Source organism: Anastrepha ludens, chromosome 4 (genome assembly GCF_028408465.1).
Source record: "Anastrepha ludens isolate Willacy chromosome 4, idAnaLude1.1, whole genome shotgun sequence".
Taxonomy (NCBI): Eukaryota; Metazoa; Arthropoda; class Insecta; order Diptera; family Tephritidae; genus Anastrepha; species Anastrepha ludens.
In genome coordinates this window covers 37,606,361-37,629,694 of record NC_071500.1, presented here as the reverse complement: position 1 = coordinate 37,629,694, position 23,334 = coordinate 37,606,361, and the positions used below count along the sequence as shown (strand labels likewise).

The window sequence follows — 23,334 nt, the reverse complement described above, 5'->3', positions numbered from 1 at the left end:
TAATCAATTTTAAGCGGTTTCTTGTTTTGTTATTGAAGCGAACTTCATTTCCACGCTGTTGGTTTGCCTCTATTAAAATATGATACTTCGGGGAGACATCTAACAGAGGTATTAGTAAACTACAGAAGAAGTCGAACTAGATATATATTTAGTGCCATTATTATGTAGGTCGTTTTTGATTATTGAACAATATAAACAACAGAACTTAACCGTTCGATTTATATAAAAAAATTTGTTTTTTGCTTCAGCGCGTATTTTTTTAATGCAAATTAAAGGGTCTGACTTATTGTTTTCGTTTTAGTTGCAGAGTATGCCAATTAAGAAAAGTCATCAATAAAATTGGGAACAAGACCTGACAGATAGAAGTAGTTGCTTGAAACAATTTTGAACTTGTGACCTTGAAATCATTAAAAACAAAAAAATTGTGTATGAAAACTATGCTGCAAATTATTTTATTAAGTAGTGTGTCTTTCTGGCTATCCAGAAAACTATAATCACTTTAATCATCCTTAAAATCAAGGCTTAGATGCCTGGCGAAAAATATTATTTTTTCTGGTGCTTTTGCATAATTTGTGATCAGTCGTGAGGCCGCTGATACAAATTCAATATTTTATACCAAAAGTCTGAGGAGGTACTGTGTACCCAAAGATACGAGTATTGATATATCAACACGGAAACACATTTTTAATGGCAAGAAAAAAAGCATAACGCTGCGATTTTTACTGCAAATACCAAATTACAAAGCTTTGTTATATTGAATCTATATTTAAAGTTTTCTACACACCTGCCGATACATCGGAAAATTCAATTAAAGTAATACTGTTTTAATTTGTGTTGCGTATAAACGATAACTAATTTCTTTATTCCTTTATCCTTTTCAAATCTGCTGAACGGCGCACATAAACTCTTCGACCTATGCACCATTTAACACTTGGCTAACAACCTATGTGCACTTGATATTCTTAAGGCCAGCTAGTGCTTATGAACGTCTGAGCTTGAGTGAAACCTCATTTAATTAATAGAAAATTGCACTCACTCATAGCGAAACTAATGCAAATTACTAAACGCCTTCAACCTTCCAAGCTGAAGCACCGACCTCTGTGATACGGCAAGTAAGCGGCAATGGGAGTAGCAGAGGCGGCCGCTAGCAATGAGCCACTTGACAAGTTGACGTTGCAAGAGTGGAAAAGTGTATAAGTGAAAGGAGGCGAGTCGAAGCGCCCGAAGCTAAAGTTTAAAGGTTTACAAAGTTTTATTTGTGCTACGAGCAACATACGAGTGAGGCAGTCAGCAATGCCTTTAATTGTTATTTCCATACACACATACATACATAGAAATGGTATGCATAGGTGCTGAAAAGAGGTGGTGCGAATGCGTCGGCATTCGCAATTAAGCAATTATTTTCTACGAGCTCCATTTCGAATTCAATTTCCGAGAAGGGCGATGCAGATAGTTCCTATATCCTTTCTATCTTTTATTTTCGCAAATTTTTGCTTCTTCTGCGCCCTAATTAAGCGGTAGCGGTACGCCATTTTCGAGGCGGCATCATTGTCGCTTTCTCCTACTTTGCCTCATTTCTTTATTCAATTAGTGCATTATAAAATGCTGCAAAGAAAAAAATTGAATGAAAGCGATAAAAAAGCAATACAGCAGAGTACCAGCATGAATTGCCATAGCTGTAGGGCAAGTAAAAGTTAGGGACAAGAACAAAACGGAAAAATAAGGCGGCGTCTTCAGCAATGAAAGCAAATCCCGTTGATACCAAGCACCAAGGAGGAAATCCAAAAACACTTCATTGACCATTGCCTTGCCGCTACTCAAATACCTTCTAATGGGCGATAAAGCTTTTGGAGCGTCGTGTTGGCAGGCGTTAATGTGTGTGTGCGGCGCAGAGTGTAATGTCATCATTGCTTTTCAGTCGAAAATGGACCACCGCATTTAAGTGGAATTTCTTTGCTTCACACTTAAATGCTTTCCTTTCTTTGTACATTCTTTTCTTAATTCTTTTTGTATTTTATTTTTATTATAATCTTTCCCCCCCCCGTCTATCACCAGGGGAGACGGTGGCTTTAAACAATACTATAGTTATGAAATTTTGTTATGACCGTGACAACTAAATGCAAATGTCGAGCCTGTCAAGCATTGACTGTGGTTTTTATGCCAAAGAAAGCAAAGTGTACGCAAACTCAGACAATATGATCACACACATAATAAATGAGGGAAATGCATGTGGCTTAAAGTGAGGAGCCCTAGCAAGAATATACAATTTACTTTTCAATTGCTCCAATATTTCTTCACAGGAAAACTGGCACGATATGGATCGTAACGTCCGTTAAAAAATACTCCTCAGTCAATGTTATGTCCGGGTGTCATAGTGGAGGCAAAAATTATTAATCAGGAAAATAAGGTGGCATATCTGGGAAGAGGCGTATTCTGACAAAAAAAAAGTGCAAACAAACTTCAGAAGCTCAGACTGCGTACTAAGCTGAAAAGCTGTGCTAAACTAAAACTATGAAGTATTGATGGAAATACAAATACTCACTTACCCACGATTAGCGAAAACAATGAAAACAATAAAGAAAGATACCCTAAAAAAACGTCGGGTTATCCAAAATCACTTATAGCTGTTCTCCTTCATGAACACACACCGGCCGCCGTAGACAAATAGGTTGGAGCGTCCTATAAATTCCAATTCAAATCAAAAGAGAGAAAACGTTTTTTCTATTGCCTCGGCAGGCAATGTCAAACCAACGAGTGTATTTTTTCTATCAAGAAAAGCTCCTCATAAGAAATATCTCCAGTTCGGAGCCGACATAAAAGTCCTTCATTTGTGTAAAAAGAAGTTGTCTATAAAGTCGGTACTGACGATAGTTTAACGTGACAACGTCATAAGAAAATATTGATGGACTGATTGCATTTTGCAAAAGAAAATTTTAATTTTATTTTTTTGATAGAGATTTTGTATGGACATAGATAAGGAGGTTGGAATCGCAATGGAATTGATCAAATTACATTTACACAAACGTGAAAAATTACGAAACATTTATCAAATTCATGAAAGATATGTTCAATTTCGATTGTGCATCAGACGTTAATAAGTCAACAACACTAAGAGGCACCATCATCGATTTGCTTTTTTCAAGACACTTTACACTCGAAACACTCCCTTTCATTTCCTACTTTTTCTATCATCGTCCTATACTCAACAGAGAAATGTTTCATTACCATGCACACAGGAAGAAGGCATATGCAAATACAAAGATGTGAATTTATATACATACATATGCGCATATACATACATATATGTATATACTCACTAGTACAAATTGCATTAAATTACTTGCAGGTCTGGTTAGACTGCTGGAAGATTAAAGTTAATACCAACAAATCTGTACATGTTTTATTTACAGTACGGCGAAATGACTGTCCTGACTTGCAGATCAATGGAAACATTATTCCTAAATGTAACAGTGTAAAATATTTAGGCTTACACCTAGACAAGCGATTAACATGGAAGTGTCATATACAAGCTAAAGCTAACCAATTAAAAATTAAAACAAGAAAACTTTATTGGTTACTTGGACCTAAGTCACCACTTTACCTTGAAACCAGATTATTATTATACAAAGCCTTATTGAAGCCAGTATGGACATATGGCGTACAACTTTGGGGAATAGCCTCTAGTTCTAATATAGAAATCTTACATAGATATCAGTCGAAAACCCTTCGATTGATAACGAGTGCACCCTGGTTCATTACCAATAAAGCCATTCATTCAGACTTACATATTCCTTTCATAAAAACTGAGACTAAAAGATTCAGTACAGCATATTTGCAAAGGATCAGCTATCATGAAAACCCGCTTGCAATAACTCTCTTAGATGAAACCAATGAAATAATAAGACTGAAAAGACAACATGTTTTCGATCTCCCATTTCGTACCCAATCACTATTTATTAATAAGTTTACAACATATTCATATAACGTTATCACATGTATAGCCTTAACTTGGTATAAATATATGTATTACATATAAGTATATTATTATTGTTTTCACTGGAGATCAATAATACATGTCAAATAACCACAATGTTATATATAATAATTTGCTTATTGTTTTTAGAATAGATTGCAAATAAAAGTATAAATAAAAAAATAAAAAGATGTCGAACGTTGCCGAACGCGGGGGCCGATTGTGCCTCTTACTCGTTCGTTCCGCGCTCCCGCTTGCAGTTCAAGCAAGGTATCGACACATGAGCAAGATACCGACGCATATTTTGGAGCGTGCAGCCGGCTACATCCAATTATAAGACGTTATCACGTCAAAACAGCAAAACGCATTTCACCAGCTTCCAAAAGGGATCTCGACCAAATCCAACAAAAAAGGGAACTCTTTATTATTCATAATACTTAGCGCTTTTCAAATTAAAAAATAAAAACTGTTTTGTTATGCACTTATCCATATATTTACGTCGGTAGTAGAAAAGCTTGTTGAATAAAGCTGTTATTGTCGGGTGTGTTTTCGTAGCTATAGAGAGCTATCGATATCGATAACTTTTGTATGCTGCGAAACTTTATATGCCCATGATTATAAATAGTGGCATCTGAGACCATTCAAAGCATTTTCCAGAACTACCTTGGTGTATAAGGTCAAAGCAAGATAGAAACAAAAAATATTTATGTCATTTCAGAAGTAGCAACGCGTCGGGTGTACGCGGGAGTTTTTAAATCTATGTAACGATACCAGACCGGCCATCCATTCTTGTTCTGTGTAAACGCAAGTGTGGAAATTTAATGATGGGGGATTCCCATCACTTTAAGCGTTCTGTTTATATCGTATGGAGGCCATAGTGTTTTCGAAATAGTACACGATGAGACAGACCTCCATTCGTCTTGAGCTTTTTTTAGAAATAAATAGTATAGTGTCCCTTTAACAACGGCCAAGGGGACACCGATGTGTGAGAAGGGGACAATTGAAACCGGTTCTGTTGACCCTTTTCTGGCAAGCTCATCGGCAATTTCATTTCCTTCTATATTCCTGTGCCCAGGAACCCAGATAAGGGAAATGTTTCCTGCTCGCTCGAGACGTTTAAGTTCCTCCTTACAGGAGTTTACCAGAAGGGAGCTGCAATACGGCGACGATAGGACCTTGATCGCAGCTTGACTACCGGAAAAGATATTTATGTTTTCCTTCCAACAGCGATTCCTAAGCATTTTGCATGCTTGCAGGATATGAAGACCTCTACTTAAAAAACGCTGCTCGTTTCCGGCAGTTTAAAGGAGACCGAAATATTGGCTGATTTAGAGAAAACCCCCGCTCCCACTCCAAATTTCATCTTGGATCCGTTAGTGAAAACAGAGGTACCTATACCTGACTCTTCCCTCTTTCCAATCTTGCCTGCTCGGAAAGATGATAGCACAACCATCAAAACCCAGTTTGCGGATGGAGAGATGAGTGTGAAGTACAGAGAAGGAAGGCGAGATATGCTTCAAGATGCCACTATATCCTACTGGGAGTTGTCCCCAGAGGCCAATCTCCTTCAACTTAATAGCAATGGGCTTAACTTGCAGGATTTAACGGGAAGTAAGTGCAGAATGATGTTGAGCGCACTCCATTCTCGCTCGTCCATCGACTCCTAAGAAGTTTCACTTCAAAAATCTCAAATTCTTCAATTTTTAATGAAGATGTTTAGAAACTTTTCGGGTACATAGTTTTGTAGCCACACAACTAAACTTGTACATTCACGCTTGCCACGGTCATTCTTCTCCATTTTTTTATATGTATACAAATTGTCAATGAAAAGAATATTTTCTTATGAAAATATTTTGAGAGTTGTTTTCACTTTAACACCCAGCATACTCGATTCATGAAAAAGTGAAAAGATATCATTTCATTCCCCTTTATTATTTTCACGTGAAAACATTTTGACGCGTGGTTTCATTAATTCACAGAACGCGAATCGAAAGTCCAATGAAAATGGGAAACAATTTTTAATTTCACGTTTGCATCATAGAATGACATTTGACCCCCAGGAATGCAACTTTTATACGTATTTTTACGAGAAAGGAAAGCTGAAATTATGTATACCTTTAAACAAGGTATAGCACAGGCTGGAAAGATGATGGCTAATATTTTTTGGAATTCAGAGAACATCTTCTGAGTCTATTGTAAGGAAAAGTTGGCAATATTACGAAAAAATGCACGTATTACCTATATGTTTACGAAAACTTGAAGGCTGTTTTACGTAATTCTGTTTTCCGCATACCTAGTAAGTCTCCATGAAGTTCGATTAAAGCTTAGTATATGCATCTTTTTGCAAACATAATAAAACCAGGAGAAAACAATTATATTCAAGTGAAGTTAGCCCTGTTCGGATTTTTTGAAGAACTGAAACAAATATTTTTTTGCGATATAAATAAACTTCATAAAGGAGTAGAAAGTGTTGTTGAAAGTAGGATATACCGAAAACTAAAAACCAAATGTAATATCACATTCTACACTATTCATTCGTCGCAGAACTTTTTGCAGCGCCTCATTTCATAACAAGTACATTTCTCTAAACCAGATTTACCGTACCTGCCGCACAAATTTTTATTTGCTGCCAATAACAGATTTATAAAATTTATAATAACGCAATAGGACATTTTATTTTCCTCTGAAGTCAAAAGATATTAATGCGGCATGCGAAATTTTAAAACTCATGCATGTAAATTGCCATGAAATATATTGGAAATTAGGCATAAATTCGTTCGGACAGAAAATCAAAATCAATTTGATTCGAACAACCAATGTTCAGTGCGTATTTGGTGCGCTCTCAGTAAGACAGTAAAATTACCAACAAAAGTCGGAAGGACATGAGCGGTGCATCCGACTGGAAGGTTCATACAAAATCTAAGTCTGTTAAAATTTGTATTCTACCTTCTTCCATTTCATTTATGCTAAGTAACTCAATGTTTTCCTCTGGGTGTTGCAAACGACGTGACGAAATTAACAATCAATACAACTTCATAGGGGCTGTAAAAGAAAGGAGGTATTATCATGATGTCATGCAGAAAGCTATTGTTGAATTGTATAATCAATTGTAATACAATCGAGAAAATCTAGACAACAGCATTTGTATGTATGTTTGTATGTGTGCGCTGTAGTGGCGTTGTGTGTACACGTGCCGAATATCGAGAGGCGCCAGCTAACAGTGGTCAAGCACTTTAATGTTGCATGCTCGGCGCGTAATTGTGGTCGTACATTGCTTTTTAGGTATGCCGTTATTTTAAAGTGCTTTTTGAAGCTTTTTCTGGCGAAATATTTAATGTTTAGGTTAAGAGAAGTAAATATTTTTTTTGTGCTACTTTTTCATTTTACTATTTTATGTTTTTATGCTTGTATTTTCGTATACATCCGAATACAATCTATGGCATTTTAATTTCTTTTTCGTTGTCAGAACTTTTTTGTTTCCTTTTTCGACATATCTACTTATTTTCGCTGACAATGATTTATTGCTGTGTTGAAAGAGAATTTTGCCGTTCCTGCAGTTTTACGCTAATTTACGTTGCTCCACAACTGCTTTGAGCTTCTCGTGTGGCGCTTGATGGACGTACATGTATATGTATGCGCTGTTGTACATGATCCTTTCACGAAAAAAATGTCACCTCACCATATGACAACATCACGAAATTGTTGGCATACGCCCTATGAAAATGTTGGATATTTCACATGAAAAAAGAACAAGACAAATTCAACAATTTCACAAATCGTATTTTGAATTTAACAAAATTTAACAATTAATTTCCATTAATTTGAAGTATTTAATTAAAGTTTTCGCACAACTATTTGGAAGTACTTGTGTGCGCAGACAAATTAGGATCAAATGGATACGGTACGGTCTCACTTCTTCTATATATACAAGTATTTATACAAATTATTTTCGCTTACACCCTTTTTGGGTATTCGGCCGAGCTGCTCCTCCTATTTGTGGCGTGCATCTTGATGATGTTCCACAAATAGGGAGACCTAGAATTTTTGAGCCGACTCCGTACGGCAGATATATTTCTTATGAGGAACTTTGCCATGGCAGAAATATACTCAGAGATTTGCCATTGCCTGGCGAGAGGCGACTGGTACTAGAAACTTTTTCTTAATTTTGGTGCTCCAACCGAGATTCGAATCTACGTTCCCTCTGAATTCCAAATGGTAGTCACACACCAAACCATTCGGCTAGGGTGACTGATTATCCATATATAAAGTAGGGAATGAGATTTTCAATTGCATATCCATTATTTTTTCTATTATATCGATGACAACATTCGCTGAAGCGACGCTTGGAGTGTTTGAGAGAAAGATTCTGCGCAAAATTTTTGGTCCTTTGCAAGTTGGCAACGGCGAATATCGCAGGCGATGGAACGATGCGCTTTATGAGTCCGAATGGATACAAACGCTTCGGCTCTGAAAGTATTCGATGCGTTACCAGCTGGCAAAAGCAGATGAAGAGGAAGACCTCATCTGCGTTGGAAATATCTGGAAAGGACTTGGCTTTACTTGGTGTGTCCAAGCTAGCACGAGAAAGAAACGACTGGCGCGGTTTGTTAAACTCGGCCAAAATCGCGTAAGCGGTTATCCCGCCAATTAAGAGGAAGGAGAAGAGGGTGGATGAGTGAGCAATTCATAGCCCAATTCATGGATTTTAGCCTGCACAAGTGTGTACCCTTGCATTGTCTTGGTGGAAAAGAACTTTTTTCTTGGCCAAATGAGGTCGGTTTTTTTTCAAATCGTTATTGAATCGGTCCAATAAGTTGGCATAATATTCCCCATTGATTGTTTTTCCCTTTTGAAGGTAGTTAATGTGGATTATCCCGCGTGCATCCCAAAAAACAGTCGCCATAACTTTATTTGCTGACAAACCCACCTTGACCTTCTTTGGCGCCGATTCACCCATAGAAACCCACTGTTTCGACTGTTGTTTGGTCTCTGGTGTGTGGTGATGGATCCATGTTTCGTCCACGGTTACAAAACGGCGCAAAAACTCTTCCATATTGCGATTAAACAACGCCAAACCTTCCTGTGAAGTTGTTACACGATTGCGTTTGTGGTGGACTGTGAGCAAACGCGGCACCCATCTTGCGGAAAGCTTTCTCATGCCCAAGTGATCATTCAAAATTTAAACCACTGAACGGCTTCCACAATCTTTCGCACTTTCAATCTTCGGTCGGACAACACCATATCGTGAATTTTTTCGATTGTTTCGGGGGTAGAGACCTCAACTGGGCGTCCAGGACGTTCGGCATCTTCAGTGCTTGTACGGCCACAACGAAATTTATTAAACCACTTTTTTACCATTGAAATCGATGGTGCAGAGTCCCTATATTATTTATCAAGCTTAGCTTTGGTCTCGGTAATGGTTTTTTTTTCGCAAAAAATAACACTTAATAAGCACACGAAATTCAGTTTTTTCCATTTTCTCCTCAAATTACTGGGTAGTCTGATAAAGATAGCTGTAAAACACAAACTAACTGACGCAGCACGTTCAAATTTTGACAGGAGTCAGATGCCTGTTGACAGGAGCAGTATTTCTTTTTAGTAAAGAGGTCAGAAATACAAAAAGTCACGGAGTTATTGACCCGCCCTCGTATCTGTTGAGCAGTTTACGTAGGCCAAATAATTTTTTTCCCAAATTATTTACCATAGCATTTAACACTAAATTAAAATTAATTTTTAATTGTAACAATAACAATAATTTAAGTAAAAAAATATCTTAAATATATACATACCTCTGAGAAGAGTTATCTTGGTTCATTATTCTTTATAATTTTTAGTAATGTTTTCAAGGCCGCCGTAGCCGAATGGGTTAGTGGGTGACTATCATTCGGATTTATTCGTAGGTTCAAATCTCGGTGAAACACCAAAATTAAAAAAAAAAAAAAAAATTTAATAGCGGTCACCCATCGGCAGGCAATATTTGCTGTTCGAAGTCGGTTTGAAACTGTAGGTCCATCCATTTGTGGAACAACATCAAGGCGCACGCCACAAATAGGAGGAGGAGCTCGGTCAAACACTCAGAAAGGGTGTAAGCGCCAATTACATATATGTATATAATGTTTTCAATTTCCTTTCAAAATTTTCAAATTTTTATCAACTGAATGTGATTAAAAAATTCTCACATCAATTGCATGCGTTTCCGACTTGTGTAAGCCCATTCGCCTAAATTTTTGGAAATGCTTTCAGATATAGTTTTCAAAGTCTAGCCATTCATTTGATGCCTCATATTTATTTAAGAAATCGCGTTTTCCCATTATGAATGAAGTTTCAAATCTTCTTCTTTTTGATTCATAATTCCAATTTCTAATCTAAATTAAAAAAAATAAAAAAAATAAAAGATAATCTAAATAGTTTATATAATTTTTAAGTCACATTCTACACTTGCCTTTACTCAACGCTTTGGTTCAGATTTTACTGACTGTATTTATTGAGGTCAGAGATGAGCCCGCTTGGCTTTGTTCATACATCCAATCAACTGGTAATTTCATTTGCCTGATTAGAGTTACAAAAGCGTGTTGTAATTCATTTATCAAATTTTGAATGGAGCTGATATTCCCAATCTCCCGAACTCATTTTGGTATTTTTTTTTTATCGAAACGGCACGTATTCCTTAATTATTAATTTGTAATTTCCTAATACTCGACGGAAACTGACAATTCAACAAAAAACACAATTTAAAACACAACACGCGTCGTAAATTTGATTATTGTTTTAACTAATCGAAAAATTACGTGCGTCCAACTACCTATGTATATATTTAACAAATCGAGTTTGAGACAAAAATTTTGCAAGCAGTTTTCTCAAATTATATTTCTAAAATCTCTATCCACTGAAATAAATTTATTGAGCTCATTGAATGCATAAATAGTACCTAGCATTAGATGAAAGTATTTTTGTAGGTTTTGAGAAGTTCGAATTCTGTTTGAATTTCCACTTCTTTTTTCTTCAAAATTTATAGGTAAACTTTTGGAAGTTTTATGGTACTATCAAACTAAAGATTTCATTCACTTTAGATAAGCCAGTGCCAAGTTAGGGTAGTCACAGCAGATCATTACTTACGAGAAGGGGCCCAACTAGGATAGCTATAACTAAATAATAAATAAATTTCTCCTTAATTTTACGAATTTAAAAAATTGGGAAAAATTCCAACACTGCCACCGTAGTCGATTGGCAGGTTCGATGTCCTGAGTGGGTATGAAACCACATATGAAAGAAAAGGTTTTCCTAAACGCGGTCGCCCCTGGACAGGTAATGGTAAATTTTCCAGTGTATATCTGCCATAAATAAGTTCTCATAAAAAACCATCTGGCGTTTGGTGGCGGCGTAAAACTAGGATATAAATTTGTGCAACAACATCAAAACGCATGAAGAAAATTGTAGGGGGACCTCGGCTAAACATCTAACAAACAATGTACGCGCCAATTATATATATACAAGCTTTATAAAAGAGATTACATGAAAAAAACAAAAAAAAAAAATCTTAAGAAAAGAGATGACCTGTTTTCCGTTGAAAGCATATATTGTAAGGCCAGACTAGTTAGTGTCTTAAGGGGGTCTTCTGGTCTCGCGGCCCTGAAATGAAGGGTTTTTTTGGGGACTGATTGTGACAAATCCTGTGAATATTTAAAAAAAAAAATTTTTTATTTTAAAGTTACATGTCTTGGCTTTTAAAAAATGGTTTTGACTTTGAAAAAAATTAACACTCGCGACCTTGAAATGGCGCTGAAGACGTCCACCTCCAAACGAAACAGGTCTCCATTTTGGTCACGGTTTTTCCACCTGGGTAATCAGAAAGCAAAAATTAGATATGCGTTGTCTTCAGAGTTACCCTGGTTAAAGTTATGCAACAATTTGCAAAAAAAAATTTTTTTTGCTCATTTTTTGAACTTTAAAAGGTTATAAAAATGGAATGAAAAAAAATTTCAAAAATCGTACACGGGGAAACTTAGCGGTAAGTTTTCCGAACCTTTTAAGACCAAAACCATTGAAATCGGAGTATAACTACTATGAAAAGTGTGACCAAAATGCTTAAAAAACACGATTTTCGGGGAAACGCGTTTAAAGATAAAGTTTATGATGAAAACGGCCGAAGGAGGGTACACTTCGGTGCCCAGAAAAATGTGAAAAAATGCGATTTTCAAAAAATCCTTTCTGTGGCGTATTCTCGCATACACATACAACAAAATTATGCAAAAAAAAAAAAATCTATTTTTTTTTCGCTGGAGACCAGAAGACCCCCTTAACTTATGACCTTACGGTGTTAAGAACTCCTGCTTAATTTTTATTATTATTGATCTGTTCACCCAAAAACTACACCATCCAATACTTCACCTTCATAATGAGGTTTTCACGCTCCCAGATAAGGAGCATAGCAAAATGCTGAGTAAGCAGTTTCTGCTAGGGTACTACGGAAGGCATCAGCCTGTATCGATTGCTAGAGCCTGAGCCACCTCCCACGCACGTTAGGAGACATCTATTTAACTACACTGATGAGATCCAGGACAAAACACAACTACAATTACTGGACCGGACAGACGGACAGACGAAGAGCTTCAGCTTCCCCGCGAGACCAGCTTAATTTAGGGCCAATTACGATCTGGGTATTGCAGTACCATAAGCACCATAAACACTTATTTAGAATCGCGATCGACATACAGAATATATGTCCAGCATGTGAAGGCACTCCACACGATACCAACCACCTATTCACATGCCGAATCACTCCTACTCACCTAACACTCCTCTCCCTCTGTACCCAACCTGTCGAAATAGCACGCTTTCGGGGCCTACCATTAGATAAGTTAGAGGAAAGCGATGGGTGACCACCTATGCATTGCATTGGCAGGGTTTACTACATTGCTACAACAAAAACAGCCAACTAGTATAATTGGCGTTTACATCCTTTTTGGGTATCCTACCGAGCTCCTCCTCCTATTTGTGGTGTGAGTCTTGATGTTGTTCCACAGTTGTTTTTATGAGAGGCTTTTCATGGCAGAAATACACTCGAAGGTTTTCTATTGCCTGCGGAGGGGCAGCTTTTGGAAAAAACTTTGTCTATCTTTTTCATTCACATAGATTCGAACCTAGGTTATCCGGATTCCAAATGGTTGTCATGCATGAACCCATTCGGAAATCCACATAGTTTTGTCTTCGAGTTTTCGAGACATCGCCGAATAAAGATTTTGGATAAAGGAAACATAGGTACATCAGAAAAGAGTCAAACGATGTTCCTAAAATTGTTTCCTCACATGATGACATTCAGACCGTATCGAAAAAAAGATCGCCATGTACCCTGAATTTAAAGCATTTTTGGGAGGTGATTTCGAAAAAAACAATTCTGTTTGAGTTTTGGCCCAACGTAGGGTACTTAGAGCATGATATAGTAAGTGAGCATTTTTGTCTGAGATAAACAATTTTTTTTGTTTCAAAGTTGTTTGGTTCGAATACACTGTTCTAGTAAATTTAAGCTCGCCAAAAATCACTAAACTTATGACAAGGAAGTTATTTTATTTGAAAACAATCTAAATTTTGATTTCTGCCGAAATAAGGAGTTTCGTTTCAAAGTTTTCTTCATATCTTTTGCAAACACAGACGGTCCTTGCGGCATTAAAGATTTCCTTGTTTCAAAGCTCATTAACCTCAAATACCCCATTATTGTGCTTACGCTTTATATATATCTCAGATTACAGCTACAGCGGTAATTATACCATTTCTCTTCCCTTACTTGGTTTTTTTACTAATATACTATTAGCTTTCCCTGAGAAATAACGTTTATATCATGGTTTAGTCAGTTGGCGAAATACGTTGAACAAGCCGTTCATCCGTTCATCAAAAATAACTCATATTTTCCACCCTGAAAGTATTTTGTGAACGATGATCGAGAATACTTTGTTAAGGCACCCAGATCCACTATACGAAGATTGTTACATTCCACAGAGCGCAACGGGATGCATTCGTTAAAAGTTCAGTTCACAGCACAAGTAGATTATTTTACAAACTTTAGGTGCGGCTCATACTTCAATATACATAAGCGATTGGGTAATCGAATTGGGTAATCCTACAATTTTTCAAGCCCGATACAAAAGGAATAATTGAATTTCCTGGGTGCTATAAGACAAAAATCTTCTTTCAAGGGTTTCTTCGATAAGCGTAATTATTTTTGCATTCTTTCCGAAAATACAGAGCATTTTGTTCATGTAGTTCAACAAATTGGTACGGCGGTCACCGATGTGCAGCGAATGGGCCATATTTTATCTAAGCGATCGATTAAAATTAATATTATGAAGGAATGTTTTTTTCATTTTACTTTTATTTGTGTACATTCAAGTCGAAGAAGTTAAGTACTACATAGAATAGTTTGCTTGAGGGCAATGAACTTTGAAGCAAACAAAAATTTTCTCCGACTGTAAATGCCGAATATATGAGAAAAAATGTAAAAATATGACTTCTACATTCGGCAATAACAGAATTTATCTTAAATACTTCTACTGGAATAATCAAAATACTTCTTCAGCCAGAGTTTAAGGCCTTCACCTCCTTTGAAATAAGAAAAAGATTTTTTATCTTTGGTTTGAGTATCTAATTTTTTGATGCATTTTTAAAATATAAAAAATATTTTTGGCCTTACGTGGTACGTTCAAAAAGTTGTCAGTATTCAAAAAATGGTCTTCACACGGACAATGTACGCAGATATAGCCGGTTCTACTAAACCGATTTCCGTGAAATAAAATTTAAATGGCGTAGAATTAGTGTCATTATCATGTGAACTACGATCATTCGATACGCACGATACACACGATAGCGACATTCATATTGAACAAGGGCCTTTTTGTCTTTTTGATTTCAGACACCTATGAGTCCCGGAATCCGTGTCGACATACCTTTTTTCGGAAGACAATTTCATGAAGGCTGACAGCTTTTTGAACGAACCTCGTATGGCCAAAAAAATTTTTTATTCCTTAAGAATGAGAACAAAAATACGAACATTTTTTTCGTTTCTTTTCTACCCGCTTTTAAAGAAACACCCAAAACAAACACGATTTCAAATGAGGGAAGGGCCTTAATGATTTTTGGCGTGTTTTAATTTACTGCTATATAGGTTGGATGTTCGAGTGGTAGGCACAGAGGTTTAGTGGGGATGGCCTAAAATAGGCTAGATGAATCAAAAAACTTTTCAACCGAAAAATAAATGTCTTCTCCAGACAAAAATATGCATATGTCATACACGACTTCCAATACCGAAGATGTGAGGAAAAATTAAAGAACACTATCGCCATGTTCCACTTAAGCAAAAAAAAAAAAAAATTACATTTTGGAATGACGAATTTTCTTCCCTTGCACAGTGGAGCGGCCTAAGGGACATGTAAACATTTTCCATATAGGGAGGCTTCGATATTGGGAAACTGTGATGGTTTTGTTATTTTGGTAGCGTCTGCCAAATATATTGGTTATTATTCGATCACTAACGTCAAACTACCTACACCCGGTAAATTTTGAACGGTGCATGCAAACAACAAAATGTTCTATTAAAATTAGCATTCGCTAGTGAAAAATTTAGAACCCGGAAGATAAGCATTAGCGTTTTCAAAAACTTTGCCTAAAGTTAGTTGGTATTGGGGTATTGAAAATAGGCAAAATTGACCAACAATCCCGCGCACCTCCCAAAAAAGTGGATAACTTGATATTTATGTTACTAAAATTTGCTGGAAATAAATCCAAAAAAATGCGTACGATGAAAGACAAATTTTGTAAAATAGGCAACGCCCCATTTTTGGGTAAATACATACGTGTATCTCAATATTCTCCGATATAAATATCATTGGATTCGAACAAAATCCCACCCACTTTTTTCGTGTTCAGAGTAAATTCCCGCCAGTTCTTCTGGTGTAACAAATTAGGTGTAACTCAAGAAAATATTTAAATATTTTTGCGAACCTTCACTTTTGGTAAGATTTCCTCCTATATAACGGTAATTTTTAATCAACTCACTCAATCAAACCCATATCAATCATATACCCATACACATTTTAGTAAAATCTAATTCGGATTGGATATTGATGTTTAGAATCAAAGAATTCATAAATAATTAAAATGCAAGCATTTTTCCCAACATTTGTCAAATCCGCGTCCATGTAATTGTTTACCAAACTCTGGGTGTTCCACACCGCATTTATCACCTCTTTATTTGTTATGCTTATTTTACAAATGGGTTTTCACACTTTTTTCCACTTTAATTTCACTTTGTTTCAATCATGAAAGTAAAATAGTTATTAAATTATCTTTATGTCAATGGTTCCAAAGAGTTTCCTGATTAATTCTCAATTGGTGGCTAATGGATGAAGCGCACTCATCATGATTTTCACGGTGCCGTTAACATTTTAAATGATTGGTCTACCAGATTTGTACTTCTTTTTTTGGTTGACACATGTGACTTTTCACTTTGATAATTGTAGTGCTGAAGAATTACTTTTTCTAATTCCACCTGGAAGCACTGTAGCACACAACTGGCCTTAACAAAGAAAAAAGTGGTCAATTGCTTCATTAGAAGCCAAATGCCAGTTCTTACTTCTTACAATTTAATGCATTCTTCGTGAGATGTGGGTCACTAAAGACATTTAGCGGAAAATTTTCAAAACTTTTAACTTCGCACTTTTATTGTTGTTTATGTTAAGTTATTCTTAACCATACAGTTATTTGATTAAGAAGTATTTCTTTCACAGTTTCTGCAAGTTTTTAATTTGCATTTGTGGAATTTGTAGCGCTTAAGTAGCTGGATATGTGCCACATCTATATATTTGAAGCTGTTTCGCATTATAATTTCATCAACTTTATTTATTTATTTTTATTTTTGTTCACAAAACAATAATAATATTGTACCTAATTTTTATTTTTTTTCTTATAAAACTTGATTCCTCATGCATTTTCTTGTATTTTTCAACATCGTTTTTGCACTTGGCCTGATATTAATACTTGTAGCCATTTTTGCTGAGTTACACATTTCCATACATAGGTAAATAAATGTGTCTGTGCGTGGGTTGATTTAAGCTAATGGGCACTAATCACTCATAGTCCAAAACTCCTCCCTAGTATTGCCAATATATTGTGTGGAGGCGTAGGTTTCAGCTTTTTTCCGTGCTTCACTACGCACGCTTTCTGAAAGAAATTTTTTGTGTACGCATACCTAGCCGCTTTTTGTGTAAATAATTGCGTTGGTAGGTATGACAGCTTTAAATTTCAATAGTACATTTTTTTCATTGGAATTATTTTCCTCGTGGCATCCCAATATTTTTGCACTCGCTTTTATTTCTTCACACATACACATACTTATACATAGTTAGCACATAAGCACGAGCTAGCACTTGCTTCTTCGTTTCGATTCTATTACACACGCACGTGTGTGCCAAGCTTGTTTTTCTTTCATTTACTTATATGCGATGTTTGCATACGATTTTGAAAGCGATAAGCCGCTTACCATCCATTTCATTTATATAAATTCCACATAATTAAGGATTAATTTTCAAAAGGAAATAAAAATAGAGAGCAGAATAAAAAGGAACAAAATCGCATAAGTAAACAAAAAGGAATTTTTTTCTTTGCTGGAATTTTTAGCCTCACTATAAATTACAATCCGTTTAGATTCCCACTCACTTGGCAAAGGTGTTAATAAAATTGCGATGCGCAACACTTTCTACGTGATTTTGATTTATCTATCTCGAGCACTGCCACCAAACAAATACACATAAATAAAACGAAAACATGAATATGCACTTGAAATATTAATAGTTTTAGGTACTTCAACTGTGACTAAGAGTCGCACTTCTTCCGCATGCTCATCCGTTACAGTACGCGTTCTAATAAGTACTAAAAGTACCTTAGAAACTCTACGTAGGTTAAACCCCGAAAAACTTTTTTTCGCAGCATTCTTATTACTTTATTTCCACTCTTCCTCAGCTTGTGTGTATATGTGTGCACTGGCCAATATTTGCTCGTCAATTGGATGCTGTGTGTCTGGATGCTGAACCGCACCAGTTATTCTGCTTGTCATTATGGCCCAGTGCGCTGAAAGCAGTGGAGTGTTGAAAAGTTGTCGTACTAACGAGCCTTATGCTCGACTCAACTCGTTTCATACCGACGTAAATACGAGCTTTGCACTTACCACACTAACACTTACACACGCATGCATACATACTGCTACTGCTATTGAGGCTTTGTAATGCGTGTAATAACCATTCGCTATCCGCTTTTACATTTTCGATTTTGTGGAATTTATTTACGATATTCTCACCCGAATTTGTTGAGAGTAGAGAATCATTCTGATTAAAATGTGTGAGCAAACTTCGGTTATTCTGAGTGGATGTACAGCCTTTCCACGAACGTTGTGTGAGAAAGAGAGTGGCACAGGAAATTTGGTGGATGCTGAAAATCATGAGAGCATCTTGTAGACCAAGGCATCCTTAGTACTTCTGCTAACCGATACTGACACATTTAGTACTAAACTCGTCCAATCAATTCGCTCTATTAACTCAGTGCGCCGTTGCGTATGAGTAATACAGAGAGTTCTGTTGCTCAGATTGCATAGATGACTGATTTATTTACAAGCTGTGCAGCATCCACTCTTCTCACGTGTTCTGTATTTATTTTTTTAAATTATACATATTTTGAGCTATGAGCCTCTCTGCTGGTAAGAGCGTGTGCTTGTACTTTACCTTCCGCAATTGGCCTGCGCATAATGCCTGAGATTTGTTAACTTGGCATACTTAAATTTATAAATATACAAACATATACTTCTATAATATGTACACTTCTATAAATATGTATATATATATATATATATATATATAAATATATATGTATGTATGTATGTAGATACATATCCGTGTGTATTCTGTTTGCAACATTACTGCAAATGTCACTGACCTAGTAACCGTTTTTCAAGTTTACTCCCTATATTGTGCACTTCAACGCATTCGCCAACGTATTAGTTTTTATGTGAATACTCAGTATTTAGAAATCTGTGGAGTGCATATTAAATAAAAATGATAAGATAAATGTTAAACTTTGATTGCGCACAAATATTCTGCAGTTCTTTTTCGTAGTGCGAAACACACCTTCTGTGATGGTTAGTTGGCCTTTTTATAAACCTTTCCAATATCTCTGATATACAATCTGATATAGCGATGGTTATACTTGACTTGGCTTTTCATTTAAATTAAAATTATTCGTATCAGTCAACACAACCTTGAGTTTGTGCTTTATATTAAGAATTTATTTAATATTTTTAATCATGTTTTTGTCATCCATATATTCTTAACAGAATTACTCGGATAGATGCTTATAGTGCTCAGAGAAGTGCACAAATATAATGGGATATTTTTATATTACTTACTCGTGAATGAGATGGAATTAACATTTCACTGCAAATGAATACTAACAGAGTACCAGTACTAACATAATCATTTTGATATACATGGCACTGTAACCAAATTAAAATTAACAGAGTTTGTGAGAGCAGAGTTATTATATGGTAGACTGGTGTTAACTGAATCGACTGTTATAACCAAGAGTCAACAGAAACAAGTAATATAAAATGAAATGGAAAACAGGAAATAAAAATTTAAGTTTCAAACGGAAAAATATAGAAAGAACAAACAACATTAGAGGAAGGATAATAAATAAATTTTCATTTGCGGGTAATCGCCAAAGAATTATAAAAAAAATGTTATTATAAACTTTACTCTTCAAAGCTTTGTCAGCCTTAAAAAGTGGGAAATAGTTATAATTTCACTTTAAAGAACAAATTATAGAAAAAACGACTGTCAAAGTTGTAGTTGGAAATAAGAATGTTCGGAATGAATAAAAAACGTTTAAAGATCTACAAATATACGTACACTAACAAAATCTTTTACATGGAATTGTATTTATAAATATTTCACATACGCACATAAACACCTTTATTTGTCTCAATGATCCAATGTATTTGTAAAACATTGCTCATACTCTCCTGGCATGTCAAATACAGTGACAACAGGAGTATTTTCAACCTCTAGTATTATGAAAAATGTTTAACTTGCATGCTCAGGTTAGGTTAGGTCAGGATAAATGGCTGCTCCCGAGAGGAGCAAGCCTCTCCACTTAGAATATTAAAAATTAAAAGTCGTCCATTGTGATGTCTTACAAAGAAAAAAACAGAGGAAAAAGAAAATAAGAAGAAGGGGCTTTGAATTGAAGGATGACGACCATTTGTATTAACCACATACAGCTTCTGATGAAGTTCACCACGTTTGCAATATTCTATCTGCAATATCCGCAGGTGTATCAAAAAGAGACAGCCAAGATGTCTGAATCTTAGTCCAACGTGTGCAGGACAGCTGAGGAAATGGTGTTGAGATAATTCCACCTCATTCTCTAGGCAGCTTCTGCAGAAAGGACTTGAATCAATCCTAAGTATCACCGAATGGATGCCGCAACGGATAATGCCCAGTAAGAACATTCATTAACTTCGAGTATGCGGCTTTGTTCGCCATAGAAGTTCTCGAGAGTGCCCCCATCTCACCGTGGTCAAAACGATCTCGCGACTTTGAACGTTTGCGCACTCATTGAGTTGACGCGACACCCATCTTTCTAGGAGTACGCAACAGTTTATCAAGACAGCCCCAGCGGTAAAACCATCTCCAGAGTACCCTGTCTAGCCAGACGATCAACCCAGCAGTTTCTCGCCATGTCACTGTAAGCGGGAACGCAATTCAGCCTAATATCGAAGTATTTGAATGCAGCCGAGAGAAGTTCAGCATTCTCCGGCTAATTTCGAAAGCACAAACAACGAGCCAAGGACCCTAACTGTTTACGCTTTAAAAACACCACAGTGGTCCGGAAACCTAAATTTGAGCTTGATGGGGTGTTACTCGCAAAATACTTCCCCACTAACTTTTCCGTTTAGCTTCGAACTTTCCGTAAACATATTTGCCTTGCCCTGACTCCAAATGTTGAAACACCTGCTCCTCCCTTGAGAGAGTATGAATGCAAGAAATACCGCTCGGGGCCAACGTGGGAGTTCATTGATCAATCACCTTGGAGATGAAGTCGATGCTTCTAAGAATACTAGAGGTTCCGTAGCTTAAGTTTAGCTTATGACCCTTACCCGTATATCTGATTACAGCGGATGTCTTCCATGTGATATTCACGGGTGCCACATTCAGCACAGCGTTAAGCGCTATAGTAGGAGTGGTCCGAAGTGTCCCACTGATTCCTATGAAAGTAGACTTTTGAACCACTTCCAGTTTCTTAACAGATATCGTCCTTTACATAGAGTTTCGTCAGTCAAGGACACCATACAATATAATTGGTTTTATAACTGTGTTACGTAGCCAAAATCTAACTTGAGGCGAAATACACCATCTTTCATATAAGGCAACTGTTGCTTTTCTGATCCTTTATACAATGTTAGGTTTTCACTTTAGCCCTCTGACAAGGATGAGTTGCAGGTATTTCACCTCGCTATGATTGATTTCCGGGCAAGTTTTATTTCCTCATAAATAAGACTAGCTCCGTCTTCAGAAGATGAACTGAGAGACCACAATCTGCGGTCCACTCCACAACTAGATTTAGATAACCTTGCATCTATTCCATTGGAGCATATCAAAACTTTCCTCTGATAATAAGTGCCAGGTGATCCGCTTAGGAGACCACTTTGCAGCTTCTCCTCTCTAGGTGCTCTAGCAAGTCGTTAAGCACAAAACTGGATGTACTTGTGATCCGTAAGACCCTTCAATCAGAAATTCGGTACAACATTGAGGAAGAGAACAGAGTGGGGTCAAGGAACTCATTCCTAACCACAGTAATGAGGGGTCCTTATCCCTATTGCTAATATCACAAAGTCTTCACTTAGAATAAAATCAAAAACGGACTCCCTTCTTATATCAATGGCCGAACTTTTCCAAATTGCATATCTAATACAGCAACACCTTTATGTGTACGTTTTTATACGAAACATAAGCTCACGAGCTCCAGAAAAAAGCACTTCTTGGATGCAATGTGGATAAGTGTAAAAAATATGCAACATTTGAGTGGTCCAAATATTTTGCCAACGTTACAAAGTAGTGCAAATATTGAACATTTTTAAGGCTCTTATTAATTTTTATACCTTGCGCTCAAGGATATTACCCGCACAATTTTGTTCCATAATGGTTGTATGTAACTGCATAAAGCAATCAAGATAGATAGAAATATACAGATTATAAAGGGTTTTCCAGATGTTACTTAAGTATATAAAGGGCTATCAAGAGATGATTAACGATTTTTTATGGCCGGAATTGGATTGTTTTGGTCCAGACAACGTTTATTTTTTTATGGGAAAAGTTTCCGGACCGCGTTATCTCTCGAAGAAGTGATCACAATTGGCCACCGAGATCTTGTGATTTAGCACCTTGTGACTTTTTTCTTTGGGAACACGTGAAAGAGAAGGTCTACGCCAACAGCTCAGGGTCGATTCAAGACCTCAAAGATGGAATGGACATAGGGCCTGCAAAGTGGCGGCGGTTATGGAAAATTTCATTAAAAGGATATTGTCCTGTAAGCGTGGTCGTGGTGGTCATTTGCCTGATTTTATTTTCCACTATTAACGGCATACCTTCCTCTTTATAATGAAATAAACATCCGTTCATTTATATTAAAAAATAGGATTTTTCTTTGAATATCAAAATAACACCTCTTATTGGAAATCCCTTTATATACATGTAATCCTATCTCATCTGATCAGAATGATAGGAAGAGTCGACAAAGCCATTTCTGTATAACAATTCCTCTGCTTGTGTATGCCCAAGGCATTGGTATTGAAAATTTGCGTAATTGGACAATAACTACAACCACCTTCCATATAACGGTAAATTAAAAAAAATAAGAAAACGTCGCATTTCTGCTCTAATTAAGGAAAAACTACCTTCAGTTGGTGCAAATAATGATGCGATGTCTGCGTTTCCATAACGACATAATTTGGCTAAGCTCATTTAAATCCCATATACATATATATGTAGGTAAGTATTATGGAGATTGCAATGAAACTGCGCTCACTTTTTATTATATGTGAATCTGTCCGTTAGTGTAAGTTTGTTTGATTCCAAATTAAATTTTACTAAAATGTTTATGTCTATATCTAAACAATATTTCTGCGGGTAATCGTAAATCCTTTCAACCATAATCCCCATAGGCTTTCCATGGGACTCAAATCGGGACTACATGATCGATGTTACAAAAGCGAGATCCGGTACTGAAGATGCAGTCATGACTTATTTTTTCTCCCATAAAAGTGA

At 36.4% G+C, this 23,334-nt stretch overlaps 1 protein-coding gene across 1 annotated transcript in view; it reads right to left on the bottom strand.

The window, feature by feature from the left end:
• Window positions 1–17,859, bottom strand: part of LOC128861694 (glutamate receptor 1) — a 262,464-nt gene extending 244,605 nt beyond the window's left edge. Inside the window, exon 1 of the mRNA XM_054099996.1 lies at window positions 17,678–17,859. The gene's annotated coding sequence lies outside the window, so the exon portion shown is untranslated. The remainder of the gene's footprint in view (window positions 1–17,677) is intronic.
• Between the last annotated feature and the right edge of the window lie 5,475 nt (window positions 17,860–23,334).